Below are 24,749 nucleotides of genomic sequence, written 5' to 3' on the forward strand. Positions count from 1 at the left end.
CAAGATTTTTCTCACTTCAAGTTTCTGCCTATGAGAACTTCTCAAATGTTCAATTATTTCTTGTCCTTAGAAAATTAAGAAACAAAAGATAAATAAGTTCACTGACTCTGCTTTTCCTTACAGGTATTGCATAGGTCTATCCCCATCATAGGCAAACTTCTGAGGAAAATTGGAGACATTGAGATATCTCAAATTCTCCCCCCAACCTAAATTCCATACTTACTAATCTGAATTTCTCCCTTGATTATCCCATTGCAATGTTTTTCTTCTCAAGGTGACTTCATGGCTTTACTGATGATCTCCAATTTTTATCTTTGTCACAGACCTCCCCTCTCTGCTCTAGATCTATTGCAAATACCCAGCCACCTAGTTGCTTTCTCTCTTGGATAACTAAAAGGAATCTCAACTCAGAATGCCCAGCACCAGACTTGTGATCATAGCATTGTTCTTATCCAGTGTTTCTTGTCTTGGAAATGGTGCACAAACCACGATTTTAGTCATCTTGCATAATTCCTTCTCTCTCACACCCATATCCAATCACACCAAGGCCTTGTATTTTAATTCATAAGTAGCTTTGAAATTACCCTTTATCCTATTGCTACCCTCTTAGTTCAAGCTACTAACATTTCTCCTTTGGTGGCTGAAATAGGCTCTGAGTGGGCTTCTTCAGATTTTGTCTTTCTAACATCTGATTAGTTTTCTACTTTGTATCTGGGGTGACTGTTCAAATATATATAATCTATTATATTACTCTTTAGTGTGTTATTTTATTAATTCCATCCATCCTAATGAATCCTGCCTCTTAGGAATCCATATTCTTATGTAGAGTACTCTTAGCCCAACTCAAGATTCAGACAAGTGACTAAATTTGGCCAAAGGGAAATCAATAAGCATGACACAAGCAGAGGTTTGATAAGTACATGTTCATTGAGACTTGCCATCTGGAACACTGCCATTACCATGTGAAGAAGAAGCACAAGCTAAGAGTAGGAATGAGATGGCAGGTGCCTCCAGTACATGTGGTTGCCTAATATATTGGATATTCAGGGTCCCTACTAAATATGATCTCATATCAAGTGGATAGGTATATTGATTATATTCGCAATAGTGTTGAACACAGAGGAAAGTCCTAGCTAGAATTAGTGTAGAAAAATCACTGGAAGATGAGACTTATTTAACTTCTCTAACCTGTTCTCAATATAGGCACACAATACATTTTACTATATAAAGTATATATTATACCTCATCTTAAACAATTCCAAGCTATTTAAGGAAGCCATATCTGAAATAATGGTAATCAATTATAACAGAGTGGTCTCAGGAAAGCCACATACTTGAATTTCAAGAGTATTATCAAGTTCAGTTTGTAAATGTTCAAGAAATTAACTCATATCCTCTGGTGAAATGTTTTTAATGCAAGCCATATATGTTATTATATTTAATGTAACTAAAAAAGTCAACTTTCATGGAAGTTAATTGGAGGCTCTTAGAGTTCTTTGTGAAGAATGTTAAGAGTTCTGTCTAATTTGAATGCAAGGAAATGCCAAAAAAGTAATGTTTATAGCAGGGTACTACATCACACTTGGTGTTTTAGTGTACATCCAAATGATCTTACTTTTTAGTGTTATTACTAAAAATGCTCAAGATGCCTTTCAAAGAGAATGGAAAAGAATGTGTAAAACTAGAACAACATATAGATTTGGCTAAAATCAGTTGTAATCAGTTGTTTCAGCTACACGATGGCAAGAACACTTAAGGTTAGTAGATTTTATTTTTTTATTTAAAATGCTATAAAACATACAAATGTAACAAGGAACACATACTTTTCAATGGCCACTGAGAATAGGGTCATTCTACAAGGTTTAGCCTCATCAAAACTTACTGTAAAACTTTTTAAACAATGAATCCCTGAATGCATCAGGAGTAACAATTTTATAATTGAGCTGTGTGCTTACTAGTATTGTTGTGGCAGCATCTGAACTGACTACATTTAAAAATCCTTTGAAAGTTGATGCGTGCACTGGCTTGCAAGTGCCTGCAGCATCATGGATGAGACATGAGACAAATTCACACCAACTACCAAGTCCTGTGGAGGAAAAGGCATGGCAGGGCTACTCCCTCAACGGGGGAGAGCCTCAGAATGACCTGGCCACTCTCTCAAGGGGACAGCAGCCTAGAGCTGCCTGGTAACTCTCTCAAGGATAGAGAGAGCACTGACCCTTGCCTAAACAGGCTTTTATTGTGTCTTACGCACAGGAGTTATTAATCATTGTCAGGCAGTAAAGAGTAGATAGTATACAAAAAACAGATAGGGCTTCTCTTAAGTCACGGTGTATCAGTGAAAAGGCTACAGAACTTTAGGAACATAAACTCGCTTTTGCTCGGGCCTTTATCATTGAACTAAAAGCATTCTTGACAAAGTAGGCTTCACAGGATTGTTAGGAATTCCTTCTCATGCCAGATCAACCAGGGAACTCTCCATTCCCACCCTCTGTCATGTTTTCAGGCTTAAGTCTTCAGGCAGAGGAGGCAGATAGCCAAAGAATTCTCGGAGACTTCTCACAGACAGACTGAGGACTCAGGCTTCATCAAAGCCAAGGGTCAAGAGTCCATCACCCCCTTTCTCCATAGCCCCCCAAGTCCTTCCCTGGGGCCTCCACATGATCATGCCTGTGTTAGGTGATTCCCTGCTTGGGGAGTCTTCCCGTCATTGGCTAACTGATCAAGTATTAGAGGCCAGTTATGGAAAAAGGAGCAGAAGCTGCGCTCATGCCAGGGAGATAAGCTTTGTCTCCTTAGTGGCTTATGGTCCGAAGGTCGCTCACTCAGCCTTAGCCAAGTGGGGGTTACAGCTCCTGAAACCAGGCAGGGTGGTCCCTAACTGTTTTACTTGAAATGTTCTAACCATCCATAATAATCTATCCTGATTATTTACAACTTTGATTATATAGTGCCAAATGCATTGTACCTTTTCTCTAATATTTATATTTTTGACATTATGATGTAACAGTCTAATAGCATTTTATTTTAAAGAGTAAAACATATACATGAAGTTTTACATGAAAATATTATAGCAATGAAAGAAATATATGCCCATTTGGTCCAGCACACTAATCTTAGCCTTTCTTCTACTTCCACTTTAGATTGTTATTCTGCTCATGAACATAATGTCAAGTAATAGACTGATAATTTTTGAACAATGTTGATTGCATTTTACATTGTTCTGCTTCTATTACCATTCCACAATGCCCATTTTTTAAAGATCTGTATATAGAAATTAAACTTAGCTTAAGAATACTGACTGCTTGTTATAGGGCAAATGTTACGTTAGAGGAAAAGATCTAATAAGCTCAATAATATACTTTGTCCTGTCATCATGGAACTTAGAGTTTTATAAAGAAAACAAGCAAGCAAATTAGCAGTTACAAAAGGAAAGTCTACCAACTCTCTTTCAAATATAGGTCCAGAATTGGACCGTTTCTCACTACTACCAATTTAAAAGTCCCTCACTCATTACTCTCTATCATTAGCACAGTCCTTCAACAGCACCACACTCCTGTGTCTTTGGTAGTACCCACCATGATGTCCAAGGTGATTACCACTACTACTACCATTATACACTACTACCATTCTGATCCAAACATTTGTCTCTCACCCAGACTATCACAGTAAATCTCATTTCTCTTTCGCCTCAATTCTGCTTCTTTCAGCTCCCCATTCTATTTTCAAAAAGCAACAAGTGTCATTTTATGAAAGCCAACTCATGTCACTTCTATGATCAAAATGTTCCAGTGGCTCCCCAGATCACTAGCAGTAAAAGTGGAAATACAATCACCTAAAAGATCCTACATCATCTGGTCCCTGCTAATGCTCTGATGTGAACTCCTACTCTCCTCCTGGCCTACTGGGTTCCAATCACAAAGTCCTCCTTGCTGTTCTCTGATACTCCAAGCTTGTTCACCTGCAGACTTATGCGCCAGCTGCTCCATCTGTGCTACCATTCTTCCCCCACCTTTCTACATGGCCATCCATCCCCCTTACTTCCTTCCACACTCAAATACCCCCTCATCAGTGAGGCCTTCCCTGAGATCCTAGGTCAAATAGCAACTCCCACCCTGTAGTTTTTCCTGCTTTCTTTTTTTTCTGTTTTTTTATTTTTATTTGTTATTTTTCAAGTACAGTTTTCTGTCTATTTCTCCTATCCCAGCCCACCCCTTCCCCAAGCACCCCACCTCCCTCCCACTTCCACCCCCCTTAGTTATTGTCCCTGTGTCCTTTATACTTGTTCCTCTAAATCCCTCCCATTTTTCCCCTTAAATTCCCTCCCCTCTCCCCTCTGGTCGCTGTCCCCCTGTTCTCCATTTTAGTGTATTTGTTTTTATTTTGCTCACTTTACTGACCATTTTTCTGCACATCCCTCCTCACTCTCTGCCAGGTCATCGTTCATTTGTTAGATGTGAATTGTGTTGGCCCACTTCACCTAAGTTCCCGAGTGCAGGTACTTCCCTGCTTTGTTCATTGCCAGTTATTGCCTGAAGCAGTGTCTACTTTTGTTAAACTTTAACCATTCCTTCTTTCATTGTTTTGTTTCTTATGTTTAACTGTTAAATCTTTCCTTACTTTAAAAAATCTTTCGGTAAAAAGCTTTGTTTTATAATACTCATCTTCAACACAGTTTCATGTGTTATGGTCATTATTATTAGGCCTTACTACTTTCCAGTTTCTATACCTTTCCTACTTTACTGAAATTTTATACTTCCTTGTTATTTCCTTATGTCTTTTGCATTTAGAGTTAGCTTTTTAATTTTTTATTTTCCCCAAAGATTTGAACAATATGCACCCTGTTCTTGCTCTGTGGTCATCTTGCATTCTTACAAACCATTATTAAACTTTTAATCTCTGCTTATCATGAGGGAGGAGTCCTAGCTTTTGGCCAAGCTTTGACTACTGCTGATATGCAGCCGTTTCTGATGTTCCCTTCAGGAGAGCCTGTGCTGTAGATGGTTAATATGAGTTCTGTGGTCAGAAGGAGCATGGAGGATCAATGGTTTGGACTGAGGACACTTCTACCATAACTGAGACTCAGTCTCATTGCAGACTTTTTCTCAAAGACCCAGGTCTGAATTTCGGGTGAAGAATCATAGTTACTTCATTCACAGCAGCATGACTGTTTTCCAGTGTCCAGATGTGGTACATAATTGATCAGAGGGACATTCTCCTGCTTTGACATGAAACATAGCACAGAATTGGAATTCAAAGACCAGAGGAATTTAAAGAGCCAAGTCAAATTCTGAACTCACAGATGTACAGTGATCTTTGGTGGTAATCACCTTGGACGTCACCACGGGTACTACCAAAGACACAGGGGTGTGGTGACTTTGAAGGACTATGCTAATGATAGAGATTAATGAATGAGGGACTTTTAAATTGGCATACAGCAACTGAAAGGAAGCATTTGCTATCATATGTGACATAGTTCTGAACATCCTGGAAATTATTTGAGTAGAATTTTCCAGGATTTAGAGGCCTTAAATTAGTAGGTGCATTTGTGGCAAGACACTTGCATAGTTAAGTCTAAGAACCACATTTTAGCTTTGGGCTCCCCTGATTGAAAGCAAAGACCTTAATATACTTTTATTTCCCACTCCTTAATATTTTCTTCTCTCTGTCCTATTCCTTAATATTTTCTAATATGACATGAAATTAGGTACATGGATTCATAGTAATACATTTGTTATTCTTATTGAATACCTTTCAAAAATAATCTTTACCTGTGTAACTTAATTTAGTTATATTCATCACTCTAATTTGAAAAAAACCTACCTACTTTACTAGCAGTAATGTTCTCTGGAGTTCTGTTTTACTACAATTTCTCCATTTCTGTCTTTTTATTTTTTATTTATTTCTTCTAGAGTAAGTCTTTTTGTAAAATCCCATAATATGTGTATAATTTGAGCCTTTGAATATATGATAATTTCCTACTATTTTACTTTTAGATATTAATAAAAGTTCAGCTAGGTTGTCTCTACTTTTTTTACTCTGCACAGAACTCCAGAAGCTTTTAGGAAACTGCTGTCTGGTTATCTCCTCTTGAATGTTTAAAATATATCGGAGATTATATCAGATAATATAGTGTCAGCATAAAATTTCAGGACATAAAGGCGTTGTAGTTATGTAGAAGAATATTCCTGTTCTTACACCATACGTAATGAAGGACTAGATGAGGCAGCTGGAACATGATTGCTCCAGTAGCTGTCCTTCTTGATTCACCCCTGTGTTCAAGCTGGGAACACCCTTCCTGTAAGCTTCTCCCAGCCACGGACTACACGGTCAGGGTAGTAGTGGAAGCCCATTCCTGCAAGGGTTGGACTTCTTTAACAGGCCACTTTGCCTCAAGGACTTCCCATAGGCCCGGCTAACACGTTCATTGAACTGTGCTGTTTTTTTAGATTCTTCCTCGCCAATTCTCCTTCCTTCTTCACAGGAGTCTAAAGTCTCGCACTGCTCTTTCTTGAGGAGAGTAAGAAAGAGTAGGGGAGAAAAGGGAAAACAATTCTCTCAACATATTAACAACTGGAAAGTCTAGGTGAAAATCATGTGGTTGTTTGTCGTACTTTCTTTTGAAGATAGAACATTTCTTTTATGTAAAAATTAGGTAAACGAGTAAAATAAAAGACAACCAAAAGAGGTACCTTAAATTCAGCATGTGTATAGAAGAGACAACTGTTTCCCTATTTTAATATTACCTCTCTCTATTTCTCCGCAGTAACAGATCCTTAATTTTATTTGGGGTACAATACAATCAGCTCAAAATTTCATTTCAGTAAAAGCACCATCTAATCTCTAAGTTCTAGCTATTGAAATGCAGGCAGATGGGTTACGTGGGACTTATGGGGCATCTTTCTAAAAGGAACAAGGTATGCCCCCTCCCTCTGTCCCCTTGGGGCTTCCTGACATGTGGAAATTATGACTGGAGCTCAGAGTGTCTTAGATCAGGAGACAACACACCGGAGAGAGCAAAGCAGTGAGAAAGAAGGAGTCTGCAGTCTTGACATGTAGAGTTAGCACCACAGCCCTAGACTTTGTCTCCAGGATTCTTTGATATAAGAGAGACACAAGCTCCTATCTGGTTAAAGACATTGTTATTTATCATTGAATTTATTTAATTTAACTTCAAAGTAAAGTAACACCTGAAACCGAAGACTCAGTTTTCACTTTTACTCCTAAAACACTTCCCCCAATTCATTATGCTAGATGCTTAGAAGAACCTAACAAAAAAAAATCAGTTTTCATTTTCTATTGTTACCATAACAAATTATCACAAACTTAGCATCTTAAAATAGCACCATTGATTATGCCCAGAATTCTCTGGGAATTCTACACATGATTTCACTGGTTCCCCTGCTGAGACTCTAACAGCGAAGGCTCTCAAGGCTGAAATCAAGTCAGCTGGGCAAATTTCCTTACTGGAGACTCGCAGGGGTATCCGCAGCCCAACACAAAATTGTAAATTTATTTAAAACTTTTATTTTTTTGCTCATCATTTTCATTAGTGTTTGTGTGTTTAATGTGGGGCCCAAGACAACTCTTCTTCTTTCGGTGTGGCCCAGAGATGCCAAAAGGTTGGACACCTCTGCCTAGGGTAACTCTACCTGGCTTCTTTTGCCTCTGATATTCTTGGTCACATCATCCCAATCTCAGCCTCTAACTTCATATCATCTTCTCCTCTTTGTGTCTGTTTCTCTGCCTTTTTCGTCCCTTATAGAGACACTGTTACTGGTTTTAGGGCCCAGCCAGATCATCCAGGACGATCTCATCTTAAGATTGTTAATTACACCTACAAACACATTTTTCCATAATGGAATACATTATTTATATTATTATTTATATACATATAATGTCTGAAAATAAAGTATCCATACTTTATTTCTTTCTTGTGACTTGAAGAATAATAAGAAGGGAACAGAAACTCGACCTTCTAGAGGACTGTGATTGCTCTCTGTCCTTCTGCATCTGGTCTCACCAATGTCGGTAAGGACAAGAGCAAGCTGTCTGTGGGTTTCCCATCCACTCCCCTCCTCTCCACCTGCACAACTTCCTTCTTTTTTTTATTGTAGTTTTTCCATTACCATATCCCCCCTACACCTCCCTCCCCACCACAATCAGTATCTGGAGATTAGAAGATAGACCTATCTTTTAAGGCCATTGTTTAATCCATTCTGCTATCGGTGCTGCAACTGAAAATTTTTCAACGATCAACAAATCACTGAATTATACTATTGTATATTGTGTGTATACCACAATGCTACTGTGAATTGTGCATGTATGTATTTGTGATGTGTGTGCACATATGTATGTGTATTTGGGGTTGGTTTGTTTTTTTATACTTCAAAAGGAAGTTCAGGGATACTCAACAACCTATGTCTAAAACTTAGATATTCAGGATATACATTAAATGATATAATCAATTGTTTTCCAAGGTTTCACCCCTGTTTTCTGCTATCAGCTAGAAAATTTTAATAACCTGCATAGCATGTTATTAAAGTAGCATTACAAATGGAAATAGCAAAACTAAGTATTAATTTATTTATTCATTAAATACGCATTTCCTGAATAACTGGTATATGTCAGGCATGCTAAGTACAGACATAATTAAAAGACATATATTGTCCTAAAAGATTTTACAATGTCTTAGAAGGGTATGACATACTATAAGTGACTATACATCAAAATAGAAAGTTATAAGTATCCAGGACAAGGGTAAAATTAAGTAGCATGGGGTCAGAAAGAGACAAAAGACAAAAATTTAGGAGAGAAAGTTAATAGACTACTTTTTAATGTAATTTTAGGTTCACAGAAAAATTGAGGAAAAGAAACATAACTTTTATTTTGCATAGCCTCCAACATTGCCAACATTCTCAGTCAATGTGATATCGCACATTTGATAAAGCCGATGAATCTAAATTACACACTATTATCACCCAGAGTCCACAGTTCGTATTATAGTCCACTCTTGTGTTGTACACTCTGAGGGCTTGAGCAGATTTCTAACGGCATGTACCTGCCATCTTGGTGTCACACAGAGTACTTCCAGTGCCGCCCCAAACCCGGGGTCCTCTGCCGCCTCATCCCCTCCACCCTTACCCTGGCAGCCGCTGATCTTTTTACTGTCTCCACAGTTCTTCCTTTTCCAGAATGTCATATAGGTAGAAGGATACGGCATGTACTATTTTTAAATCGTTTTTTTTCCGCTTAGTAATATGCATTAAAGTTTCTATATGCCTTTTTATGAATCGATAACTCACTCTCTTTAGCACTGAAATCACCCCATTGTCTGGGCGCACCGCAGTCTAGATACTCATGCATCCACTGAAGGGCATCTTGCTGCTTCCAAAATTTGGAAATGGTGAATCAAGTTTTTTAAAATCTTCATGTGTACGTTTGTGCATGGATATAAGTTTTTAAGCCCTTTGAGTAATTACTAAGATTGCTGGATCTTTAGGTAAGATTTATATTTTGTGCTGTAAGAAACTGCCAAACAGTTTTCCAAAGTGGCTGTACCATTTCCACAATCCCAATGCTGATGAATGAGAGTTCTTGCTGCTCCACATTCTCACCAGCATTTGGTGTTCAGATCTGCATTCCGATCCTTTACCACATGTGTGTGCAATGATTGAATAAATAGATTTGCATGCATTTTTATGCATGTGTAACTACCCGAGAGGATGAAATCTGTGTAACTACAAGCCAGAAATTATGTGGAAGAAATCCTAACATATTTGGAAGAGCAAAACTGCAAATAAACATTTGTTAGACATTTTCTATATTTAAATTAATACATTTAAAAATGGCCATTTGAAAATAAACATTTTGGATTCCCCCATAAACATCCCTATACATCTAACTGCTCAAACAAAAGAAGGGAAAGAACAATAAAAGATCCTAGCAAGTCCACCAGAGGAAGGCAGTGAGATCTGCTTCCACGAAATGTCTTTCTTGACTTTTATTTTGCCTTTGAGGATAGGCACAGGGCTGGAGAAATACTTCAGAGAGCTTTTCAGGTCATTTTGCCAAGCTGTTGTATCTTTCTCAAAGTTTTCAAAATTATCAAATAGCAGCATACATCTCCAACTATGACTTTATCGGGAAAAAAGACTGCAACCAGCATCGCAGCTTTCAGAATTCTTTATCATGTCGCCAAGCAGCGGCAGTCAAACTGCACTGCACTCAAGCTCTCACAAGGCAACGTCGGCAGGAAGATGTAACTTTCCGCAGACGCCAGCGTTAGAGAGAGCTGTAGTCGGTGTCAAAGGAAATATTATCACACGGTAGCTCTTTCAAGTAGAATGTGATTTTTATCAATCTTTGAAACTAATTGTTTGACTTCAAATTTACATGCCACCTTAAAAAGAGAAAAGGAAAAAGGTGGGTTCTTGCTGATACTGCCTAGAATTTTAATTATTCTCTTTTTCTTATCTTGAACATATTTTGTCTCCATCCATAATCATCATCAGTTACCTTCTAGATAGGAGAGCAATTACTGGGATTTGCTGGAGTTCCTATGAAGTTTAAAGACTGTTCCTGATATTCAACAATACCCTCAGCAGTGCCGCCAGGATTAACATCTAATGTCCAGTTGTCTGAAAAAAAAACACTTGACCAACTTCTAATTCCTCAGGATTCAAAAACACATAAAGAATGGTTCAGGCTTTGGAGGTGCTTACAGCTGAGTAGGGGATGCAGAAATATACATAAAGGATGAATGGTTACATTTGTATAGTGTTTTGCAAATTTCTAAGGTGGTACAAATTCATTGTTTAATTCTTACAATAACCTGACAAGATAGTTCTTAAAAATAAGAGAATTTCAGTTAACAAACAATTTCAGTAATTTAAAAAACAATTCTTAATCTAGTTCAGCAAAGCTGAACTAGTCTTGTTTTCCTGAATCCACTGTTCTTTCTACTACACTATAGACATATAGCCACAAGAGTTTAAACTAGGAGAAAGAAAACCATGATTGTAAAGTGAGGAAATTGGTAGCAATGGCCTAAGAAGTGACCGATTGCTAAGGATAAGAGGACTGATATCACCCAAAGAACTGACAGGGGCAAAGACGTGAGTCATTTCGTGGAGGTGGGCTTCTGCTGGGCCTTCCCAGGACCACCACGTGGGTTTTGCCCATAAGCACCCGTGCATGGCATGTCCCCCCGATCACCAATCTCTTGTTCAGCAACCTCAGAAAGCTTCTTTCCCAGTGCAACACAGTCTGAAAGACCAAGAGGAGCGGTCAGGGAAGGGACGAGAGCTCTGCATTTCTTTGCTTTTGATTTGTTTAGTTCAATAGCTCCTTAGGAACTGACTCCTCCTAAGAAAGGTTTTTCTTTTTCAATTTGAGGGCTAAATTAACCCTTTTGAGATGTGATCACTCAGAGTCTTTGGAACCATAAAATGTTACCATATCTTCTGAAAGACCTCATAATGCCTTAGGGTGATTTCTAACCTGTTTATTTGTTCTTTTTCTTTATTTAAGATTGTTCACACATCCTTATTTACATGTTTATAAAGTATATATATATATATAATTTGTATTATTTAGTGAGGAATGTATCAATTATTCATTTAAATCCTCATCCTTATTCTGTTTTATGAGAAACCAGCTAATTAATTCTCTGATGCTGGCATTTTATTTTCTTTATTTCTTTATTGAGGAAACACTATTTGGCAAGCTTATAATCATAAATGTTTTTCACATGTATTATTTTATGTACTCTTTATTTTTTAAAAATTCACAGTGCTAAAAGGAAATTTGAAGCTCAGTAAATCAATTTCTCCCCACCATGAAGTCACTTAGTTGGTTAAATGGCAGAGCTGTTATTTGAACACAAACGCTGCAATTCCCATCCCTCACTTGCTCCACCTTTTACGATGCTCTCCAGCCTGCCTCCAAGGGCCTGAGTGTGGGGCCATTCCAAGTCATCTCCTGGAGCCCAGACACTCAAACTAATGTTTGCATTTATTTCCTTAATATATAGGGTGTGTGGATGACCTGTATAAGACTCTTGTTAAGTTTATCATCATAAAGTTAAATAAAAGAGCTATGCACAAATCAAAACCAAACAAAAAATAACACTAAAATTTTTAGAACCAAATTGTTCTGTAATGTTGGGTAGGTACAGAATACAAAATGTCTACAACATGCAGGGTAGTTTGTATATGTCTTTGGAATACTAATTTATCTTTTCCATGCTGCATGCAGTCTGGGTAGTTGTTAGTAAACTTGATAAAATTACTGGGTATACTTTGGCTTTGTTTCAGCTGGTAGATTCTTGGATTACTCAGTCACATAAAGCCAACATCATGAAATATGCATGTTGTTGAACTATTGAGTCCCATATCACATTTTCTATTAACACATTCTCATTGGATTTTCTAAATGCTATCAAGACAATTCATCCTTGCATGCTTCAGCTTAGCTCCTCCTTCAGATCCCACAGGTCCCCTCCACCAGCTCCAGGCTTGCTGCTCAGCCCCTCCCTCTTCACCTCTCCCACCACTCCCCTCTCTCCTTCACTGGGTCCCTTTTTCTTCCCTCTGTTTCCAGTCGTTTCTCCTTGGCCATTATTGTTATCCTTTATAGAAGTTACTTTTTTAACTTACAGATTTCACTATTTTAACGATTACCCTCTTTGCTTCCATTACAACAATATTCAAAATAAATGTTTCTAAATTATTGGGGCAGATTATAAATTTAGGCCCTACTTTTCAATTTAATTTTTCTTAAACCATTCTGTGTGACCCTGTCAAAGCAAGTATGGAGAAAAGTAAATGAAATTGGAAGCCACTAGATGTGGATTCTAATCATAATTCTGACACTTTTAACAAATGTCTTAGGAAAGTCATTTTAAGCTTCTCAGCATCAATGTCTCAGCTATAAGATGAACTATTAATGCCAACATGTAAGGCTACTATAGAGACTAAGTGAGAGGAGGATGAGCTTCGTTACCTTGGGAAGTTGCTTACCCTTTCTGTGAGTCCATTTCTTCATGTTCCAAATGGTGTAATCATTGCTACATCTAGTTTGTTGGGTTGCATGACTATGAAAGTGGTTAACATATATGGCTTGGAACTATAGCTAACACATTGTGTTGTACATGTTACTTACTATTATTACTTAATACCTAACACCAGGCCTAACATTGAAAGGAGATGTCCTATAGGTAGTTTTTTCCAACAAATGGGATACCAAAAATATATTCCTAGAATACTGACTTGTCCAAAAAAGATAAGTGCTCATGTAGAAAGCATAACTAGACAAAGGTAGGACATGTTAGAAAAGTTGACTGATAGGTCATGGTGACTGATTTTATTCAGAGGTTGAAGAGCAAGAAAGAATCGAGGATGGCTCCCTGGTATATTTTTGGGTAACTTGATTCAAGGTGATATCTCACACTAAGAGAAGAGAAGCAAGCTTGGGGGGGGGGAGGAGATCACAGGATATTATGTGTGTGGCATGACAGCTACAGAGTCCATTGCATTTAGCAACGCAAAGTCACACTGGGCAGAAGGTTTATTGAAGTGGTAGGGGGAAAGTGAAACTAGTGAATTGAAGAGGAGATGGTCATTGAAGAAGTAGAAGTAGTAAGTGTAAAAAAGCCCTTCAAGAATAATGACCATAAAGAGGAAGAGAGAAATATAATGTCATCCAGAGGGTTACTTTGCAAAATGCAGGATGTTGTATCAGTTGCTATATTGATTATTCACAACTGTAATGTTTACTTGAGCTGCCATAATTTGCCAAGTCCTAGGTGGCAAAGGATAAAAAGTGGCTTAAGAATGGTTTTATTATCTGAGGAAATAGATATATAGAAAAAATAAGAAAAAAAGAGCATATACGTGGACTTGAAAATAATATTATGAGCACTCGCTCTCAGAGTCATGTTTGGGTAAGATTTCAGAAAGGCAGTAAGAATTAAGCTTGTTTTTGAAGCAGGGCTTGGACTTCTTTGGGAGTGGATGTCAGTAGGGTGAGCAGAGCTTCAGGCAGGGGCTTGCGCATGGCAGTCAGTGATCAGAGGGCCAGGGCTAGGAGTGTTTATGCAGCTCATTTCCTTATCTTTACTGGAAAGGTGATTTTGTTCTAAAGCATTTTCTGTGTCCTGCACAATAGCCAGCAGCAAGTGCCAAATAAATATTAACCAAATATTTGCTGGGTAAATGCTGTTCTATAGGAGGCTGATACAGAGGAATTTGCCTGTCAAAAGGCTTAAAAAGGAAAACTAGGGTCTTGAAGATATTATCTTGAGCTGCAAATTTAGATCTTTACAGAGAATATGAAACAACAATTTGTTCTGAGTAACTACAGAATTTAATTCTATGGAATTTAGGGAAAGTTACTGCTGGTTATAACCATCATATAAAATCCCCTCATCACCCTCCCCCCACCCCGCTTTTTTTGCCCTTTACTTCTCTAATATCAAGAAAAAAATTATTTCAATAAAAGTTTCAGTAATTTCCCTAGCTCATGAGTCTTGCTCCTAATCTTATAATCTTATTGAATACAAGCACTGTGAAAACCAGGATAAGAAGAAATCACTGGACAGAATGTTGAAAAATGGGGCTATTTATTTAGAAGAAATGTTGGGAGTAAATCCGAACTTGGAGAAGACAACATGAACAAGGGGAAGGAGAGAGGGGAGAAGGAGCCAGGGTGCGCTGTAGAGACCATCACACATCATCGACAAAGGGTTCAAACTAAAATAGCCCTAAACTGTCCTGGTTAATACCTTACATTTCTGTGATTAGTACTTCTATGCCACAGGGATTAGAGTGTCTGGTGTCTTGAAAAAAACCAACAACTCCCCTTCTCAGCTGCTGAAGAGATGCAGTGAGTTGTTAAAAATAGACTCATTTGTTTCTTTGAATTTTCTAAGTGTCCTTGATGAAAGGCCTGTGGGGCTAAGTACACTTTTAACCTGTCCTTTTGCAGAGAGATGTGGGTCAGTCCCTCTGTGCTCACTGAGCGGGGAGAGAGACACCACAGTGAAATCTGTAGCTTCAGAGCTGTCCAGTAGGTAAGCGAGCTTCCTTCCCTGAGTTACCTACAAACCCCTGCTTCCCCAAGGGCTGCAAACAAATTCCCCTGAAGCCATACATTTGTTCTTCTTCTCTCCTCCGTCTCTCTGTGTTTCTTTAGCCCCCATTAATATCTAGTATTTAATTTGATTATGCAGAGAAAGAAAGTTATCACAGACCTTTTGTGTCCAAGCGTTAAATAAATACTCAGAAGGCCCATAGCACACTGGCAAAGAGTTAGTATTGGATTCAGTTTCTTCCACATGAATGAGAAGAGTCCTATGACACTTTTTGTTACGAAAAGTTGGAGTCTTTCGGCATCTATATCTCCACACTTCACAGAGGCTGGTGACATGTTTGAAGCCTGAGAAATCAGAGAAAGGAAGTATGTGATGCAGGAACAACAACCATTATTTGTCAGGAGATCCATGAGGTGACTTTGGCATAAGACAAAGCTCTTAAAATTCTTGCTTTATAAAAGGATCATTTAATGATTTCCAATATCCCTTCGAACTCTAAAATATTTCTTGCTCTGTTTCCTGTTGGTCTTAATCTCTCAAGTTGCTTCACAGGCATTCATATTATTTTCCTGTTGGTGTATTTTTTGGAAGACTTGCATTCTCTTATCAAATGTATTGGGCTGGCCAAAAAGTTTGTTAGGTTCTTTCTGTAAGATGGTTCTAGTAGTGCCTCAGTGGTCTTTAAGTTTAAACAATTTTGTGAAATTATATTGTGACAGCTGTCATATCAGCATGCATTGAAAAAAACTTATCAAAATTGGTGAATTTTTCTGTAGTCATCCTAATATAGAAGACAGAAGAAAATTATCAACATTTTCAGCACAGTATGCTTTATTATTTCAAGAAAGGTAAAAATTTCAAGAAACACAAAAAAGATCTGTGCAGTGTAGAGAGAAGGTGCTGCGATTGATCGAACATGTCAAAAGTAGTTTGCAATGTTTTGTGCTGCAGATTTCTCCCTGGACAATGCTCCCTGTCTGGGGAGATTACATGAAGTTGATAGCAATCAAATAGAGGCCTTAATTGAGATTAACATTATACCACATGGGAGAATGCTCAAAATATCCAAATCAATAAAGTTATTGGTGATAATGGAAAATGTGTCTTTTATTTTATAGAAAAATCATACTGACATTTTAACCAATGAAATAAATGTCCGGTGCATTTCAGCCCTACATACAGACTGGGGTTTGCATAGAAACCTCAAAGCTTTATTATTTTTAAAAATCAGTGTGACTTTTGAACAGTAACTGTTGGAAACTTCTTTAATGCTTTTAGTTTTATGACTTTATTGAGTAATCAGACTAGTTAATTATTACTTTTCCGCATTTGGTGGCACATATTTTTGTCATTTTCTTCATTCTTCAAACTTGTGACTATGTGCTTTGTGGGAGGAAATTTCTCTGAGAAAATTTCACTGTCGGCCTGAGATCCACACGACTACAGGTTTTACAACCAGTGGTCTGAAGTGAAACTCCTGTGCTCATCCGCGGTCCCAATGCAGTAGGAAATGTTGGGCCCTGTGAAGAAAATACAGTCATTATGTTGTTTTCCAATACCTTTCCTTTCTTTCTCAATTTTAAGTTAATATAAACAAGTGATATACAATGACTACATAGCTGTCATGCCTGTGATATTTTCCATTGTCACTGCAGCATTCCAAAAGGTTCCATTCTGCAGTTCGCATACCTAAGAAAGATCAGCAATAACTGTAGCCACACATAGAAATTACAATTACACTTGTTGATTCTAGGGCATTAACTACTAGAATCCTCGTAATCAATAATATGTGTGAGTGTGAGTGCGTGATTTAGTCAGTCATTATCACTCTTCAGCTTGAATTTCATGGTACTGAACAAATAGTAAGTGAAAAGTGAGGAATTTTTTTTCACATTACCCTCAATAAATGAGCTTAACCACAATACAAATCTTATAATCCACCTCTTCAATCGCACTGCAGTGGGACAAATCCAGTAGCTTTAGAGGTAAGCCTTCATACGTACTTCTACTGACAGACTGAAATTTGTTTTAGGAAAAGTCAAGGATCTGCAATCCTTTGCATTTATTGGAATTTTCTGTTACCCTGGCTTCCAAGAGTTTGCTGGAATTAGGTTTTCAGTGTTTAGAAGTTCATGATGAGGGGTTTGGCTAAATTCCTTCTTCTTACCTAGATTATGTTCCCACTCTGTGTAGTACTAGAATGACTGAGTTTGGGGACTATTGTATCATCACCATGGCTAACCCCTGGCATTCCTTTGCTATAGCACCAAGGTAGGCATCTCAGTCTGTATACAGCCAAACTAAGATTGCTTTCTGGAAGCATGCCAAATTAAAATTACAGATTTTTTTGTAGTGAAGAACTACTTTCAAAGAAATTAATAGGGAAACCTAGGCTTGGGTCTCAGTGGCTTTTGGCAAAGAGGGGTGCCCTGATGAAATAATATTGAAAAAAACAGTTTCACAGGTTTCACTTTTCTTACAAAAAAGGCAGAACAAAAAAAGATCCTCTGGTCATATTAGTAGTCCCAAGATAGCTGATGTTGAGCCCCAAGGTACAAACGAGAGGTCAGGTAATAAGGACTAAAGCTTTATTTGGCTCTGAAGCAAAACATATGATTTGTGCTGTTACTATACAGTTGTTGCCAGGTTTCTTTGCGCAGTGAAAATCGTGAGGGACCTTCAAGTAGTTGCTGAGGGCCTAATCAGTATATAGCATACATAAAACAGAGATATCAGTAAGGTTTGTGAATCCAAATATGCCATCCCCATTGGCTGGGCCTCAAACCCAGTACTCCAATGGTTACTCATCATGAAGATAATGAGTTCTTAATCATTTTTGTTACTATAATGATGTAAGAAACAGAGATAGAAAGATACAAAGAGAAAGAGAGACTATGACAATATGTCTGTGTATACAAGGAGCTCATGCAGATGACTTACAACTGTTTTTTAGGGAAAGGATACAAATCTCCAAAGCAAGTAGCTGTGAGTTCCACTGTGTTTCAGGAGTCCAGTTATCACTTTGCATTTTACTTGAAACAAATTGGAAGCAGTGCAGAGTAGGGGGATCACATACACAGAGGTAAAGAGGCCGCAAGGGGCTTGGTGGCATGAGTGCTCAGAAGGGATTTCCAAGGGCGGCTCAAGAGGAGAGAGCATTGTGGTTACCAACACTGAAGGTCAAGGAGGTGGGACACCCAAGAGAGGCCTGAAGCAGGAAGAAGGTTCCAGGTCATCTCGTAGCAATGGGGACAGAAATGTGGCAGCAGGTAGATCCAGGACTCCTCAGCATTAGGTCTAAATGACTGCTTGTCAGGCAGATGTGTTTGTAAACTAATGACTTCCACAGTGTGATGAGGTTGAAAATGAAGCCCAATTGCTTCCACTGATTTAACCCTTGGAATGCTTCCAGGCAGCCCAATAGCCATGTGTCTTTAATCATGTAAGTTAATCACCTTTAGGTATATATCAGAAAACAGGGGCTTATAGGAAGTCTGGGAGGCCTTACTGTTGTGTCACTTGACTACACTTCTAAGGCTGTCATCTATTCAAATAAGGACACTGAGAAGTTGGCCACAGGGCCCTCAAAGTAGTATTTGTTAGTAGCAAGTGGCACAGACAACTTGTAACTATGGTTGTATTAATTCATAACAAACAAGTCAATACTTACGCCATTTTTCTTAGTGACCTAGAAAAAAAAAATCTTATGGTAGCGGAGTGAGAGGAGCAAGTCACCTTTATCCTCTAATGTCACTATGAACTGTAGTCCAGCCCTGGAAGAAAGTCGCAATTGGAAAATGGTCTAATAATCAGGCCAGTCTGATTAATAGTGACAATTAGCATTGGACGACAGCGCATAACCAACTGATTATGAATCATTTGAGCACTTTAGGTAAATTTTCAACACAGGCAATTAAAACAAAAGGACTCATGATGCTTATGTAATGACTTCATTAAATTCATTCGGTTCTGATGTTAGAGAAAATTTTCTTTTGTTGCAAGGAACCAGAGAACTTAACTTCCATTCACCTTTGTTTCACAGAGAACTGGATAAAACACTTAACAGATGTGAACACACACACATACTCATGCCATGTTAAAAATGGACTGTTTTTTTTCTGAAAGTGAACTGTGTTGCTGTGGAAGAAAGAACTGAAGGTCAGAGCATGGGCTGCATCTGCATCCTTATCTGAAATAAATGTTGCCCTCAGTTTTGTTTTGTATTCTGCTAAGTGCGTGCATTGTTAAGGTTAAGAGAACTTTACTGTGGAGTGATCTGAAAGGGACAGACACTCCAAAGAGATAAATACTCAATTCTTCTATATAAACAATTGACTCGAATCATTTACTTCATGATAAAAGACAAAGCTGGAGCCGATTCCAAACACTGCAGTATCCATGCAGTCAGCAGAACAAAGATTCCTTCAGGTGAAATGCAGTCATTCAGTCGAAGCAGTAATAGTTTTGGAGAATGAGACAAAGGGAATGGAGGAGACTCTCTGGGTCTAACAGTGAGCTTTACACTTTACAAAGTGCATTTGCCTTTAAGTCATACAAACACTCTGCAATGTAGGTCCATGTGTTTTAATGATAACCAATACCTGTTTAGCAGTTCACCATTTACAAAATGGCATGCATTATCTTCCAATTTCTTTCATTCCTCTCATAATTTTTAAAGATGAAAAAGGACAACCAAAAAAGTTTAAGTATTAATAATGTCTCCAAAATCACAGGACTGGTAACAGCAAAGAACAGGTATTCTAACTCTAGGTTTTAGCCCTACACACCACCTCCTGTCCTTCCAATCTCTTAAGCCCCTTTCCTCTACTTCATTAATGACGTTTTTCCAGAATCAATTCGTACATTCATTGTACTCTTTTCTAGGTCTCTTGCAGTGAAAACCACTTTAAATTCCAGCTTATGTATGAAAACGTTCCTTCCTTTTAGTTTGTGCTTCATTCGCTCTCACACTGCAGCTCCTTGGAAGGCACACGTTGCAGTGTCCCCACAGAGCTGGGCCTTCGCAGCAGAAAGAATAAATGCGTGCAAATCCCACGCTGCTGGACACTGCTCCAGTGGCCATTTCCCCGACATTGCAGGGTGACCAAAGGCAGCAGCGAAGCCCTTGGAGCGCCGTCACGGCAGAGTTGAGAAGGCACACTCAGCTAAGCATCACGCTTCTGAGCTCAGGCCTCACTCGGCATAACAAAATTATGAATCAGAAAATAACATGGACTTTCCAAATCCCATGCCCTTAGATTAAACCAAAGTGTTAAATTCAAGAAATGCTAAAAATGACTGTAAATTAAGGGCTTGTCGATCTTCATCTGCTTGCCTTCCTGTAATGGTTTTCACCGTTTCTCACAGCTATTTGGAGAGCATCGGTCAGTGGCATTCACTCTTAACAATGTTTCCAGAGCATTTAGGAGGCTGGTGTGTGTGCACATGTGTGTGTACGCAGCTTGTATGTACATATTTGTGGAGTATAGTATCTGTTTACCAGTTTTCTTCTTTCTTGGACGTAACCCATCTCTTCTCATCTTCTGCCCCTTACTTCTGGATTCTTTGCTCCCAGATGGTAGGACTTGGGCCAAGGAGCTAGCTCAACCAATTACTGACAAATTCAAAGCAAAAAGGTCAGACTCACAGGGCTATTTCTACCAAATGTTACATGCGTGAAGATGCTCTGTAAACTGTCATATACAGGGTCCAGCAGAAGTAACACCTGCTTGAGTGTGGTAGGTAGGGTCATAATATACTTGTAATAATTTACAATTTTAATTTGAACATTTCACCTAAAATATCAAATGGGTGCTTAAGCACGGTATTGTTAGGTTACAGAATTGCATGCTTATGATTTTGTAGTAAAAGAGTTTGTAATAAAAAGAAGGTATTATTTGTGTCAGACCCTGTATAACAAAAGACTGACTCTCCCCAGAATTTTATACAAAAGCAAACAGATAAAAATGAACATCCCAGGTAGTCTTCTGGGGGAGAAAAAGTCTTGGAATGCCCATCAACTTTCTTTTCTTTCTCCCTTCTGATCCTGATGATAGTCTTCTTGGTACTGACATTCTTCATGTGCCTGGTTCCTTCCCCGGTCAGTTTGCACGTTCTCTGTTCATAGTGACTGTGCTCATTAACCTATGAATGACACTATCAACCCTGCTCTGAAAGGGTGGAAGCTGCATCTTCACTTGCTGTGTCTTGGTGGTGCAGAGGTATAGTAGATTTACTTCCACGTAGCTTATTGATTTCATCCTCATTATCCTAGGGTTGTACTTTGAACACAGGCACTTTGGGCACTAGCTAGTAAACCTCTCTTCACCCAAGCCAAATTTCTAGAACTCCTGTCTCAGGAGTTCAATATCTAGTTGAAGAGTCCTGGTTCCTCAGGGCCTGCCTGGATGATGTGGGAGTCAGCTTCTCCTAAAAAGCGTAGACTATGGATAATGAAAATTGAATGCTGCCTTCACCTCTCACCAGCTGTGATACTGGCCGTCCCATGTAACCGCCCTGAGCCTCAAAAGTCTGCCCATAGAACAGATATGCTAATACCAACCACACTGTGAGTTCGTGAAGATTGGAAAAGTACTGAAAGTGCCCGGGCCTGCCCGTAGAAGGCTACCATGCAATGGCTACTCCCTTCTGTCTTCATGGCCACCCTCTCTCTGTTGCTGCCCCGCCGCCACAATTTTCATTATTCTCACTTTTCTCAAAACTTGAAGATTATGACATAGCTCAGTAATACACTCTTGAACTCACCACTAATAATAATTGTACCTCTCCCATTGTCACACCTGGTTTCAGCTCCAAGCCTTTCCCTTTCCCAAGTGCCAGCAACCCCAATGCTGATAACCCAGTGCCGTCATTTCACTCCTACCTGACCTCCTCCATTTATCTTACTCCAGATAGCCAGTATGGCTTAGCACTCTACAGAAAGTGAATCTTAGAGGTAGTTCTAAAAATTAGTTTTCTTTGTTACTGAGTGGTCAGAAAAGGAGTAGACAAATCCAAAAGACGACTTGGAGCAATAGAAAACTTTGCTTTGTCCCAGCACCTCCCCCAGGGCTCTCCTCCTGCAGGGCGTCCCTTTCCAACATTTGGCCCCGTGTGCGTGTATGGACTCACATTGTCCAGTGTTCCTAAACGGACACTGCATTCTTCACTTTATGTAACCAATTATTGCTGGTTAAGGAAGTAGGAGTTCGTTTTGAACGTTATTGCAGTTTGATAAAATTAATAGCTATTTATCCGGTGAATCCAATCTTGCCAAGCATATCATTGACTTTATTCAAATTCCTCAGCCTCCCAAGTCAGCCACTGTCCTTTTCATAAAACCTCTCAGGGTTTTTGGTAAGACAACCCTTTCTCCCGCCTTTTTTGTATTGATGTTTGAATACAGTTGTCTCCATTTTCCCACCACCACTTTCCCCTGCCCTACCCACGCCCACCTCCCACCCTCAATCCCACCCTCCCTTGGCTCCATCCATGGGTCCCTCATACATGTTCATTTACACACCTTTCCCTTTTTCCCATGTTACTTCTCTCTCCCCTCCCCTCTGGTTACTGTCAGTTTGTTGTTGATTTCAATGTCTCTGGCTATATTTTAATTGGATATGTTATCACCTTGGCCTTAAGAACTCTAAACTGGAGACCTTGAAGGCCATCCCTGCTTTTTGTTCCTTTTTTTATTCTCTAAATCTAAGCTGCCCGAAGATTTAGATGCTTCTTTAAGATGTTTTGATAGATTCACCTATTTTGTTTGTTTGTTTATTTGTTTGTTTTTCACCCCACCTTCTTCTTTTAGTGCTTTCATACCTGGAGCCTAAAATTGTTACACTCATCTCTCTACTTTCAGAACATTGCACCTTGTACATAAAAACCTGCTAATTCCTTTCTACCTGCTCTCAAATTCCCTTGTAATCCAACACCCCCTCCACTCAGTGTCTCCTATTATGCTCCAGAGCATTCTCTTTAATTTAGTAAGTTCATTGTTCGTATGACTCCTATTACAGAGTATACACATTCCTCTCTCTTGACCTTTAACAAGATCCCCCAAACTGTTCTTTCCTCCTTCATCTCTGCCTCTTTCCCTATTCAATACAAAGTATGCCCACAAGCTCTTTGCCTGTCTCATCACCACTGCATCTCAGGGTACAGAAAATTTTCTAGCACATGCTCAGCACCCAGCTGGTATTTGTATACTTACTGACTATCCTTCAAGGCCCACTCCAAAGCTAATTCTTTTTAAAATTTACACTGTTTTTTTAAATTCTTGTATTACCCACATTCATCTTCATTTTCATTGGCTGATAAGTTCCTAGAATATGGAATCTATGACTTGCATCATTTGCATCTCTCAGAATGTCTTGATAATGTGAGAAGGTAAATATTGTGTATTTTCCGTTTTTTAAATTAATCTATTTGTTCAACAATGTGTATAAGATACTCTTATGTAATAAGCAGCATGCTAAAAATGCTAGCAGTGCAGCAATGAACATAATTCCTGCACCCTGAGACACACTGCCCCTCATAGCACAATGTACTGGGCAGCCCAGTGACAAATGTACTTAAGTTTCTGTAACCGAAGAGTAAAATATTGCTAAACACTCCGCCTCAACTTCAGCAAGCTGATAATCATTCTTAGTAATGTAACATACTTATTAGTTGGGAAAAACTCAAACGAACAAATCAATAAAAAAAATATTCGTGACAAGTGTAACTTATTCAGGGCTTCTCTGGGGCCACAGTTTTGAAGGTTAAGTAGGTGTACTGTGAGCTTTCCCTATGTTTAATTAGAGCAGTTCCATTTGCAAGTCTGTTTTATAGAAGGAAATGATGCTGCTAACTTTTTTATTTTTCAATTAAAGCTGACATTTAATATTATATTAATTGCAGCCACACAGCATAGCGGTTATATATTCTATAACTTACCAAGTGACCCCATACTAAGCCTAGTACCCACCTGACACCACACAGTTACTACAAGGTGGTGCACTATGTCCCCTGTACTGAACTTAAGAAAGGCATTCAGTAGAAGTGGTCAAAGGTAATCTCATCTCGCAATGCTTGTGCAATATCCAACAACTCAGTTCACTAGTATGTGGGACAAATGACCCCTCTTTGGGTTGTCCAGAGGGCAGCCTTGATTTACTTCTTCAAAGGATTACTTTTAATTCAGCTTGAATTCTTTTTTTAAATTTTATTTAGTTATTTTTCAAGTACCGTTTTTGTCTATTTCTCCCATCCCAGCCCCCCCGCCCCGTGCTCCCCACCTCCCTCCCATTTCCACCCCCCTTAGTTCTCGTCCCTGTGTCCTTCCTATTTGTCAAATCCCTCCCCCTTGTTCCCCTTAACTTCCCTTCCCTCTCCCCTCTGGTCGCTGCCCACTTGTTCTCTATTTCAGTGTCTTTGTTTTTATTCTGTTTGCTTCTTTGTTTTGTTGTTTAGCTTCCTGTTAAAGGTGAGATCATATGGTATCTGTCTTTCAACGCCTGGCCTATTTCACTCAGCATAATGCTTTCCAGTTCCATCCATGTTGTTGCAAAGGGTAGTAGCTCCTTCTTTCTCTCTGCTGCATAGAATTTTATCATGTATATGCACCACAATTTTTTGATCATTCATTTACTGATGGGCACCTAGGTTGCTTCCA

At 38.8% G+C, this 24,749-nt stretch overlaps 1 protein-coding gene across 1 annotated transcript in view; it reads left to right on the forward strand.

The window, feature by feature from the left end:
* The window catches only part of TNNI3K (TNNI3 interacting kinase), a 277,088-nt gene that overhangs the window by 149,530 nt on the left and 102,809 nt on the right, over window positions 1-24,749 (forward strand).

This window comes from Artibeus jamaicensis, unplaced genomic scaffold, assembly GCF_021234435.1.
Source record: "Artibeus jamaicensis isolate MK-2021 breed Jamaican fruit bat unplaced genomic scaffold, CSHL_Jam_final scaffold_1019, whole genome shotgun sequence".
Lineage (NCBI taxonomy): Eukaryota > Metazoa > Chordata > Mammalia > Chiroptera > Phyllostomidae > Artibeus > Artibeus jamaicensis.